This window comes from Callithrix jacchus, chromosome 20 (genome assembly GCF_049354715.1).
Source record: "Callithrix jacchus isolate 240 chromosome 20, calJac240_pri, whole genome shotgun sequence".
NCBI lineage: Eukaryota > Metazoa > Chordata > Mammalia > Primates > Cebidae > Callithrix > Callithrix jacchus.
In genome coordinates this window covers 25,996,668-26,008,752 of record NC_133521.1, presented here as the reverse complement: position 1 = coordinate 26,008,752, position 12,085 = coordinate 25,996,668, and the positions used below count along the sequence as shown (strand labels likewise).

General features: G+C 47.8%; 1 protein-coding gene across 2 annotated transcripts in view; it reads left to right on the top strand.

Annotated features, from left to right (window-relative positions):
- Positions 1 to 4,589: 4,589 nt before the first annotated feature.
- The window catches only part of SMPD3 (sphingomyelin phosphodiesterase 3), a 92,002-nt gene continuing 84,506 nt past the window's right edge, over positions 4,590 to 12,085 (top strand). For both annotated transcript variants that reach the window (XM_035282304.3, XM_002761096.6), the window contains exon 1: positions 4,590 to 4,742. The gene's annotated coding sequence lies outside the window, so the exon portion shown is untranslated. The remainder of the gene's footprint in view (positions 4,743 to 12,085) is intronic.

The window sequence follows — 12,085 nt, the reverse complement described above, 5'->3', positions numbered from 1 at the left end:
TCACTCTAACCCCTCAGTGTCTGAGATTCAGCATTCTAGTTAATCTTCTCTTTACTTACTGAGAAGACCCATGGAACTTCACTGAGATCTTTTCTTTCCCATGAAGAAGGGAGAAGCCTAGCACAGTGCTCCCCTGAAATCTTTCACAACTCTAGCTTCTAAGCATTTGCAATTCCATTCATTCCTTTAGGGTTCTGTGCCCTAAAACCACCCCTTAAAAATGACAAAACAAATATATTGAGCATTTTCTCATATGAGTCAGGCCTTTTATTTCATTGGACCCTCACAATTCTGTGGAAAACATCATTTTAATTTCACTAATGAGAAAACTGAGACCTAGAACAATTAAATATTAAATAATCTAAGCAAAGTCATACCATTAGTAAGGGAGAGAAGGGGATTCAAACTCAGATTACCCAAGAAATTACCTCCTGCCTGTTTATTCATAGTCAAACCAATTTCTGGTAATCCAAAAAGAATAATGTGAAAACAGACTAATATTTGGTAAGTGCTTAATATTTATAAAGTATTTTACATAAAGTACCTCATTTATCCCTTATGGTATTTTCAAATAAACAGACTACAAATCCAAGAAGGTAGTTTAGGCAAAGTCACACAGCTAGTAAGTAGCTTTGAATTTCCCTACCTCCACCATTTAAAAAAAATTCTTTTTTTATGAGACAGGGTCTTGCTCTATCACTTAGGCTACTAGAATGCAGTGGTGTGATTGATCATAGTTCACTGTAGCCTTGAACTCCCGGGATCAAGCAATCCTCCCACCCCAACCTCCCGAGTAGCTGGGACTACAGGCATGCACCACTGCACAATGTTAATTTTTGTAAATTTTTGGTAGAGGCAGAGTCTCACTATGTAGCCCAGGCTGGTCTCAAGCAGTCCTCCTGCCTTGGCCTGTCCAGTTGCTGAGATCACAGGTGTTAACCACCACACCCCACCTCCACCCTTATTAGCTGCTACCTAACACCAATAAACAGCATTTTACAACTGAAGAAACAGGTTCAGTCCAGGGTCACACATCTAATCAGAGGCAAAGTCAGGATTAGGATCCAGGTTTTCTAACTCTACTTGGCTGGGCAAACGTTGTTATAGTCTCTGAGTGCTAACAGAATTGTGGAACCCTAACTTTTTCCAATTTATAATAATTTGCTAAAACTGAAATTGGATTCCAGTGGTAGATGGATGGTGGTACACTACTTCTGAAGGGGTAAACTAACCTCCGAAGGGTTTCAGCTCTGACTCCAGGTGGACTTCTTTGGTATCCCTCTGCGATACTCAGCTGATAGTCTGCTGATGCCCACCTGGGGCATCGTCCTCCCTTGATCCACTTTTCCATCAGCCTCTGCTCTCAGTGCATCCACTGAATGAGGCACTCTGCTTTAGCACACATCTGACTTCCCCCTGCCTCCTTACAGTTTTCTCTTCAGTAATAAGGCCCCATCTGTTCATCCAGCTCCAACTGCCTTCCCTGATGGTTTAGCCAGGATCAAATCCCCTCTGCCATGACTCTTAAAGTCCTGTTGGTTCTTCCCTAAATGCCATCTGTTTTACTCACTCCCCCACCCTAGCCTTCCCTTCCTGGATGTTACCAACTCAAGGATGACAGAGTTGCTTTCTCTCAGGCTCTGTCTCTTTGGTTTGAATTAGGTTCATAGCAAACATCCCCTTGGTTACTTCCTTCTTGGCCACGAGTTAATTATTCCCATATATTAAGGCATTCTCCCTAGAATGTATTGGCTGACATAAACAAAAAACATCTGGAGAAGGTGATAAATGAAATGTGTAGATGAACTAGACCATCTAGCCAACACCAGAATATTTAGTAGAGAAATATTCAGGAAAGATGCTACCTACAAGGCACCTCATCACCAATGAGGCCCAAGATGCTGAGCAGAGGGTTGAAAGAAGAGCAGGAGGCCAGGCATGGTGGATCATGCCTGTAATCCCACACTTTCGGAGGCTGAGGCAGGCCTGGAAGGCATAAGTTGCAATGAGCTGTGATCGTACCATTGCACCTATGGCCTGGGCAACAAGAATGAAACTCCATCTCAAAAAAAAAAGAAGAAAGACAACAGAAAAGACAAAGAAAAAAGACAGAAACACAAGGAAAGAAGGAAGAAAGGGGGGAAAAAACGGTGGGAGGGAGGAAGGCAGGGAATACCGAGACCAGCTCTGCCATAGAGACCCCCAACCCAGGCAGCACTGAAGGAATTAAGGAGCAAACACCCAGATAGGACAGCAAAGTGGGAACAACCTTTCCAGCTGAGAGCCTCAGAGGCTGACAACATTCCAGACTGAGGGCCTCGGGCAAATTCTGACCCACGTATTTATTCTCTCTGAGCAGGTGAATATTATTAACAAACAGGTGTTCTGTGTTTTCTCATAGAACCAAGATAAACTAGATAGGCAGCTGGTGCCTGCCTACCACTGATCAAGGACCAACTAGCAAGTATTCCCCACGAGGAAGCCATGGGGGCAGGGTCACATATCCCGTGGTTAAAGAATTGTTTCAATCTGTGTATGATACATATATACTGTTTTGCTACTTTAGAATGCCCCAAGTAGTTTTCCGCTTGGGGAGGGGGGTGGCTAGGTTTTCCTTGCCATCATTCTTCTTGGCAAACAATATATTTTATCATACACTTGGCATTGTCCAATAAGAAAGAAAAAAAAGAGAAAAGAAAGAAAACAAAGAGGAAGGAAGGAATAAAGAGCAGGAATCTTAGGACATCTGTACTTCATAACTGACAGAGCAAATCTTTTTCAGAAAAGGAGTGGGAGGTAGGGCATTTAGGCACAGAAAGGAGTTGGGCCAACAACTAGAAATAGAGGAACATGAAGAATTGATGACATTTCAGGGAGAACTGACAGGAATAATAGGCATGAGTCCATCAATCTCTAGCATCATAGGATTAAAGAGTACTCAAAGCCTTCAAGTAAAATCCCAACCCTCTGTACAAATAAACATTTCTTCAAGGGGGTGGCATCCCTGTAATTGAACACTTCCAGCAATGAGAAATGCCCAAGTTTAGGAAATCAGAATTTTGGAGGTGTATGTGAATGAGGCTCCTTTATTTTTTTCAATTTTATCCTTTTTCTTTCTCTTTAAGACAGGGTCTCCCTCTGTTACCCAGGCTGGAGTGCAGTGGTACAATCTCCGCTCACTGCAACTTCAAGCGATTCTCCCGCCTCAGTCTCCTGAATAGCTGGGATTACCAGCACACACCACCACGCCTAGCTAATTTTTTGTATTTTTAGTAGAGACAGCTTTCACCATGTTAGCCAGGCTGGTCTCGAACTCCTGGCCTTAGGTGATCCGCCCTCTTCGGCCTTCCAAAGTGCTGAGATTACAGGCGGGAGCTGCCGTGCCTGGCCCAATTCATTTTCAGTTCAACAAATATCTATATTTATATCTCGATAGCTAGTGAGTGTCTACTATGTGCCAGATGCTATAGACACTGGATTGTAAGTATGAATAATACAGACATAGCTCCGCCTTTGTAGATCTTATAAAGAAGACAAGTACATGAACATGCAAGTAGAATAGGGGAAGTAGAGGGTGCTGCTCAAACACAGGGTGGGGCACTCAACAGAGAGCCCAGCATCTAGGAAGTCTTCCCAAACAGGCGGTGTCTAGGCTAGGGCTTTCTGAGGAGTTAGCTGAGGGCAGGGTGGAGGGGCCCAAGTAAGTAGCTTCCAAAGAAGTTAAGAGTGTTGCAAAAAGGTGGAGTCCGGATCTTGAAGGGCCTTTACAGCCATGCTGGGGAGAGTGGGCTTAGTTCCGGGGACATGTGAAGCGCCCTCCTGCTGCGCTGGGGGAGACGCCGCTGTATCCAGGGATGGTGTGAAGGAGGCCAGGACTCGCGATGGGAAGACGGAGATAGGAAGGCCCTGGTGGCCCAAGAGATAACCAAAAGTGAAGCGCTCCTCTATGACAAGGTCGAGACAAAAATAAAGGAATACAGTTCTGAATGCGGTGGGAGAGTCTCCTGCATCCTCCCTCACCTTTGCTGGGCAGGAACCAAAGCGGCTTGCCCATCACCGACGGGTGTGGTCGGGGGCACAGCTCTTTGCCCTTCTTCCAAAATAGTACAACTGAGGCCCAGGGTCCCGAGGCAGAAATCGACGTTTTCTCCTCGAAATTGCCTCCCAAGAGGTTGCCCGGGGTCTCACACGATCCTTCGAGGGTCCTGCAGCCTGCCCTACTTCTCCGCCAGCCATCCCCGGCGGGTAGTCTTTGCTATGGAAACCGTCCTCCCGCCCTGCTCCGCGCCTCTGTGTCTTCAGTGCACCCTGGGAAATGCAGTCCCGCTCTGTTTGCCTGCCCGCGGCGTGAGCCCACTCCGCGTCCTTAAAGAACTACAAGTCCCAGAAGCCTGTGCGAAACTCCGGCAGTCTCTTGGGGATGTGGTCTTGAAGGAGAGACCCAGGAACCAGAGGGAGGGGCCGGAGGGAGATGGAACGACACCCCAATGGACAGCCTCCTGGGCGGGGCCCGGGTCACCATTGGCTTCGGCGGCACGAGGGAGGTGGGGTCAGAGGAATGAAGCGCGGAGCTGTTCGCCGCACCAGGTGCTGAGTCTGAGGGAGGCTCCGGACGCGAGAGTCGCGAGAGCCGCGGCAGCTGCAGCCGCTTCAGATCCGAGGCCGGTAGCCCGGGCTGCGAGGAGCCGGGAGGAGCAGGGTGCGCTGCCGGACGCTGACCGCCCTCCCGCCCGCCTTCAGAGGTTGGTGCTGCTGCATTCGCTTTTGTTTTCTTGGGGAGGGGGCGAACCAAGGTGTGAGGGGCTCGGGGAGTTGACGGGATGTGTTCTCGCTACTCAGGACCGTGGGTCCGGGACAACCGCCGACTGACTCGGGGCCTCCCTTGGCCCGGCGCTGGAGGTCGGAGCAGCTTGGGTTAGTTTTTGTTTTATCATGGAGAAGGCTCTTGAGTATGAGGGGCGAGGGCTGGGGGACACCCCCACCCCATCTCTCCTGGGAGAGCGAGGAGGCTTGGACCCTCCCTCCCTCTGTGCCTGGCGACCGGGCTGCTCGGATTACTGAGGACGGGAGGGGGTGTTAAGGGATGAGGGGACTGGAGGCAGGGGGACCCCTCCCCGCAACACTTCGGCTGCTCGAGGTTACAAAGGAGTCTGATGGTGATGGATGAGACCGCTGACCGCTCCCCCAGCCCAGACCCTCCCAGGGTTATTAAGGAAGGGCTGCTTGGAATGGAGGGAAGACCCTTCCCCGGCCCCCTTCCTCCACAATCGCCCTCCTCCCCAGGACCCCTCCTGTCCAGGCCCTAGGGTTTTGTAAAGAGGAGGATCTAGGTTGTGGATGAGACAGAGGACTCTTACCCCTCCCACTTGGACCCTCCTAGGTTATTGGTCGGGGGTGGAATTGGGATGTGGCAGGGAAAGGCCGGGAGACCCGCTCCCTATCTGCTCAGAGTCGCGAGTGTAGGAAAGCACTGACACGCGGAATCCCCCGCGCTTGGGCCCGCGCCTAGGGTTGGGGTGGCCTGGGTGTGGGAGGTGGTGTGGGTAGATGCACGAGGGGCCGAGAGACCCCTCCCACCTTTCGCCACCCGGGCCTTATCTCCCAGGTCCTCCCTACCTGGATCCAGGCCTGGGGCTCTAAGTCGAGACAGTCCTCCCTAGCCCACCACGCCCCGGGGACCGAGGCTCGGTGCTGCAGCTGGGGGCCAACCCTAGACGGGCACGTGCAGGGCGGGACGGGGCGGGTCTCTCCTCCAGCACTCTAGATTTCCAGGCAGGCGCTACCCTCAACCTCGCACTCGCGAATCTTTAGGGGCTGCTTCGCTCCGATGCAGCGCGCGCCCCAAACCGAGCCTTGGGGACCTGCATCCAGGACGCGCGGTGGCTGTTCGCAGGCACTGGGCTTTCGCGCTCCGCCCAGGCATCCTCGAGAGGACAAAGCGGCGGTTGCCGCACTGGCAGGCCTGCGCCGCGGGCTGGGCGGGGGGCGCGGCTGCGGATGGGGGGGCTTCGGGCGCGGCGCCCGCAGCTTCCACGGAAACGTGCCAGGAGCTGGGCGGGAGACAAAGCGCACCGTCTCCTAGCGGGATGGAAAATCCCGAGGGAGGAGGCGGCTTAGCCGGGGCAGGGCACTATGCCTCCACATCTTTCTGTTTTCCCATACCCCCTACCCCAAGGCCAGCCAGGTACCCAGGATTCTGTACACACGATGGTGACCAGGACCCCTTCGGGGGTGGGTGGGGGGGCCTTCAGGACCTGTGACCACGAGGACAGGGACAGGTGGGGGCTCCACCTTAAGTGAAGGGCCTGGGGTTCAGGGGGCGTGAGTAGACCAGGGTCTGGAGGGACATCCTGAGTAGACCCTCTCATGCCGAATCAGCCACGTTAGGTAAAATTTGGTTCTGGGGCGGGATGTCTTTAAGTGTTTGCATGGATGATGGTGTGGGTCAGAGTGTGGGCGTGAATGTGTGTGACTGGGTGAATGTACCATGTGTGCTTCAGTGTTCATGTGTGTGGCATGGCCAGAGCTTGTGTTTCTGGCTGTGTGTGTGTGTGTGTGTGTGTGTGTGTAGGGGAACCACTTAATTACTGCTGGACTTGGACGTTGTGGGGGTGGGGAGCAGGGTAGTCACATCTTCAACTCTCAAGCCACAGTAATGACCTAGGGTTCAAGTGGCTTCCCTCAGAGTTTAAAGCAGCTTCAGGCTGCTTTGTGCCTAGGCTGCCTGGCCTGCCTAAGTCCCAGTAAATGGGGAATTCACAAGTATGAGGAGCCTTCTTCAGCCCTTCTGAGGTCTCAGGTCTGACCCTAACATACTCACCAGTGCCCTGCCCTTCCCATTTCTAAGAAGCTTTATCCTACTGTAATGGGCTGCCCCAAGGACCAGAATTCCACCCCCACACCACCAACATGTGCTTCCAAGTGAGGTTTGGCAGGGAACTCATCAACGGAGTCACTTATGATATGGGTGCAAGGCTGTGTACAAGGCAACTTTTGTCACTTTGGCCTCCATGTCTGGAAGGGCATGGCGCTGATGTTGCTGGTCAGTCACAGGTGGCGTCTCAGAAATACCAGGTACACTCAGAGGACACAAGGGTAACACAGACATATGCTACAAGGTGATACCCCTAGAGGAAGAGCATGGCCCTCCCAGGCCTGCCCTCCCCAACAAGTGACTCCGATTTCACAGCACTTGTATAGCAAAGGTACTGTGTACTGTGCAGCTTTGAGATAATCTTCACAGAGAGCTACTTCCTTTAGGATGAGAGGCCAGATGATGGCCAGTGGTACAGCAGGAAGAGTAGCTACCACACAGTGTAGCCACCATCTATCTAGCCCAGCCTGCCTGGTCCAGTTCTCACAAGTATCCACTGCCAGTCTCCACAGCGACCTCTGCTGGGAAGAAGTTATACTAGACACAATCTGACAACTAACATTCCCCCATGGTGTGGAGGCTTAGAGTGGGTGTGAGCATTTTTAGGTAAAATCACAAACCTTTCTATTGGGGAGCTCCCTCCTACCTTTAGAGTCTTGAGTTGATGTCCTTGTCTGAAGTTCTTTCAAGCTAGTTCAAGCCATGGAATTGCTTCTGTCTTCACCTCTATGGAAATGTTTAAAGAGGGCTTGAAAGCCTTTGTTCAAGTTTCTGACCAGTTGAAGATGGGCTTCAAACCCATTTATGAGGACAATGCATGAAAAACCTTGATAAGTGTTTTCATGCATTGTCCTCATAAATGGGTTTGAAGCCCATCTTCAACTGGTCAGAACCTCATAAAAGTCAGACAAGTTTAGGCATATCCTGTCTCTTCCTCTACCTCTACTACTCTCTTCTCCTTCTTTCCTGTTCCACATTTATCCTCTTCTCTCCCTCATTATTAGTCAATAACATTTTTCAAAGACAAGCCCTCTTTTCCTCAAAAACAGTGTAGCCCAGAAAATGACGACATCTGGAGGCTATTACTAAATGCAAAAAGCTGCAAATACAGCTCTTCCAGGCCTAATGACAGAAGTGGGGGAGAGAGATGAGACATGTTCAGCCCTAAATGCCTATCTGGTGACATGTGTCTCTTCTCCTGGAGTTACTCTGAAGGAATTTCATGCAGTCACAAAATCTTTAGAGCTCCCCAAAGGAAAGAAGGTATTTTAATACCTGGTATTGTTCTTACTTTGGCATCCATGTGATTTGCATTGAACTACATGACTCAGTATCATAAAGTAAAAATAGGACTTAATCTCTTCCTTGCCTGTTTGAAAGGTGACTGCATATGGTGTGTTGTGCTCTGCATCGGAGAGTGAAAAGCTAAATTACCTCATAAATTGAACCACCTGCTTATCCTGATCAGAATGGTGCTTAACATCACCTGCAGGCAATATCATTATTTTACGTTTCTTTTAATTCAACCTGAATCGTCATCTTGTAAAACGTTTTCTCATGCTCATACATTATTACTTTCACTTGAAGTTAATCAAGAATGTTTAATTCTTGTACTGAAGCCAAACAAATTAAATATCAGCAGATTCAGGAAGATGTGGGTGGTGGTTCTGTTCTTTTTGGGCTCAAAACAATTCTTTGAGTTCATAGGAAAGAAGGAAAAGGCCCTAAGATTTGGTTCATAGGAAAGAAAGAAAAGGCCCTAAGATTTGGTATGTAAGTGGCAAAATGAGACTGCAGCCCCTGGACTTCCTAAATCGTTGCACTAATGCAGCCTTTCTCCAACAATTTCCCAACACTCTCCTGCTCCCTGAGACAGCCGGCTGGATCGCCGGGAAGTGGAGCTGTCCAAGGTTCTGGAGCGCTGGCCTCACCCACCTCCCTCTGCTGGGAAGGGAGGACTTCAGGGTGCAGACCAGAAGCAAGAGCTGAGGGCCAAGGCCTCTGTGAGGATTTCCCCAAAGCTGATTACAGATGGAATAGGAGGAAACAGAACTGTGGAGGGTATTACTGCATTACTTTTTACTCATCAGCAATCTCTGTTTAAAGAATTATGAGCTAATAAGAGGAAACATTTTCTGACTCAGGCTCTTCATGTTAGAATGTATTTAATTCTCACAGTCCTATGAGGTAGGTGGTGGCATAATTCCCACTTTTAAGGTGAGGAAACAAAGCTTTGAGAAGAAAAGGGCTTTCCCAACATTACACAGAAAGGAAAGAATTTAGGTCCCATCCTGGATCTCTTAAATTCTGGAAGTTCCTCCTTACCACTGTTTTTTCTCTATTGCTATTATAGAAATAAAATTGAACTATTGGATTGTCCTATGTAAGGTTATAACCAAATGCCAGAGGAATGGGACTGGGGACTGACTAGGATTTAGACCCAAATCAGTCTTTTCAATTTCAGCAAGGATAGTGCCACCTACTTTACATCTTATCCAGGTTTGTTAACTGAACTTGATTACCAAAGAATGGGGAAAGGGCAGTATAATGACCAGTAGCCCAGAGGTTTCTTGGTAGAGTGGAAAACTTTCACAGGAAGCCAAGCGTAGATGGCAACAAAGTGCTGTTGTTGTTTTTCCTTTTTAAGAAAGGAAGGGGAAAAAACACCATGAGGAAGCTGTTATTATTTGACAAAGAAAACACATAGAGCCAAAGAAATAGAGCTTATCTTTATTTCCTAGCATCCTGTTCCAAAGCTGAAGATAGTCAGATATTGTTAAGAGATTCCTTCCACCTATTCCCACTCTCAGATTTTCACAGCAAAGCCTCTAACACCTAAATAAAAATTTCACTGTGTGGGCCTCAGCCAATCTCAGGGAAGCATCACATTCCTGTCCTTATGCCATCCCAACATAAGCTCTACCTCCATATGTGGCTGCAAGACTCCTGAAGGTGGGCATGTTTGAGGTTTGGTGGATTTCAGACCACAAGTCTGGTCCTCCTAAAGTGGAAGTTCCAACTGCTCCAATCTTGCACCACACACAGGGGCCAGTTTCTGAGAACTCCCCATTCAGTTTGGGTGTCTAAAAAGGGTAGAAAGGAATTAACTTGTGCTTTTTTCCCTCTCCCTCGGCCTCAGTCTGTACAACACTCAGATAGGGGGTTGGCCTTTTAAGAAAAATGCCTCTTATCATGCTGAGTCTCCATTCTATTTTGAATGATTCCTTCCCCTTCCAAGCCAGGGCTTCAGAACTCTGATGAAAGGAGCAAAGGCTGCTATTGCTTTTCCTGAGGGCACTTGGAAGCCAAGGACCTGGCACCCCATCTGGGTCTGCTCTGACTCATATGACTGCAGACAGATTTGATTGTTTTCTTATTTAGAGTCATTAATTAACTCTCCTCAGCATCAGAACAGCATGTAATAAGGAGACCATTTGTGGGGGTCTCTAGGCAGCCACGCCTAGGGCTGAGTATCATCTTCGCACACAGTATCAGGAAATGGCTTCTAATCCTGGCTATAACCCCTCAGAAAGCTTAGCATGTCAAGATTCTAGGCCAATGTGAGAAAGTGAAATTAATTGCCAAGACTGCTACGATAATTCTGGCAAAAACTGGAAGGCCCAGGAGGCCCTCAAAGGGGGACTAGATTTCTATTCATTCAACACGCATTTCTTGTGCCTACAATGTGTCGGGCACAGAGTTGGGCACAGGGAACACAACCACAATGTGGGATAAGTCCTTTCTTAAATCTTGAATGAAACAAGGAAACAGATGCAGAAACCCTGAAAGAATGTGTGCTGTAAGCAGAAAGAGCTTTAGAAATGGAAAGGACCTTAATAATCATAAACCATCATGTCTTTTCTTTTGAGATGGAGTTTCGCTCTTGTCACCCAGGCTGGAGTGCAATGGCGTGATCTTGGCTCACCGCAACCTCCACCTCCTGGGTTCAGGCAATTCTCCTGCCTCAGCCTCCTGAGTAGCTGGGATTACAGGCACGCGCCACCATGCCCAGCTAATTTTTTGTATTTTTAGTAGAGACGGGGTTTCACCTTGTTGACCAGGATGGTCTCGATCTGTTGACCTCGTGATCCACCCGCCTCGGCCTCCCAAAGTGCTGGGATTACAGGCTTGAGCCACCATGCCCGGCCCATCATGTCTTTTTTAACATGAGGAAAGAGAGTAAGGGAAGTTGAGGGTTGCTCTGGCCACATCCCTGGTTAGTGGTTCTAAGATGGGGCTTAGAAGCCAGATTTTATAATGCCTAAAGCATGTTCTTTCCACTCTCCTAAACTGTTGCTCTGTTCATTTAATTATCCAAAGGGCACATTTTCATTAACATAGGCTTCTTTGATTTAATACCAATGCAAAACCCAAATTTAAAGTTGAAATAGCCCAGACACGCTTGTTCATGCCTACAATCCCAACACTTTGGGAGGCTGAGGCAGGAGGCTTGCTTGAGGTCAGGAGTTCAAGACCAGCCTGGGCAACATAGTGAGACCCCCATCTCTATAAAAAAATTTTTTTTTTAATTAGCTAGGCATGGTGATGAATGCTTGTAGTCCCAACTACTTGGGAGGCTGAGATGGGAGTATTGCTCAAACATAAGAGTTCGAGGCTGTAATGAGCTATGATTGCACCACTGCGCCCTAGCCTGGGCAACAAAGCAAGACTCTAAATAATTTTTTTTGATTAAAAAAAATTTTTAAATACAGTTGAAATAGAAACAAAATAATAGAAAAAATAAGAAAAGTAGAACATCCATCTATATATCTGTTGTCCAATATCGGGCCATAAGCACTTGAAATGTGTCTAGTGTCAATTAAGATGTGCTGTAAGTATAAAACATAAAAACATACACCAGCCTTCAGAAAACTTATATAAAAAAGAATGTAGAATGTTGCATTAATAATGGTAATATTGACTACAGGTTAAAATAATATTTTAGATATAGTGAGTTAAGTAAAATATATTTAAGTTAATTTCACTTGTAAAATTGCAATTTTAATTTTGTAATGTGGCCACTAGAACATTTTTAATTATATATATGGTTTGCATTTGTAACTGACATTACAATTCTACTGGCCAGTGTTCTAGACTGCTTCCATTTAGGAGGACATTTTTTTTATACACTGAGGCATTTAGCAAAGTAGGTCTGTGGTCAGTTAGCCTGGGATTTGAATCCTGACTCTGCTATTTGGGCTGCGTAACCTT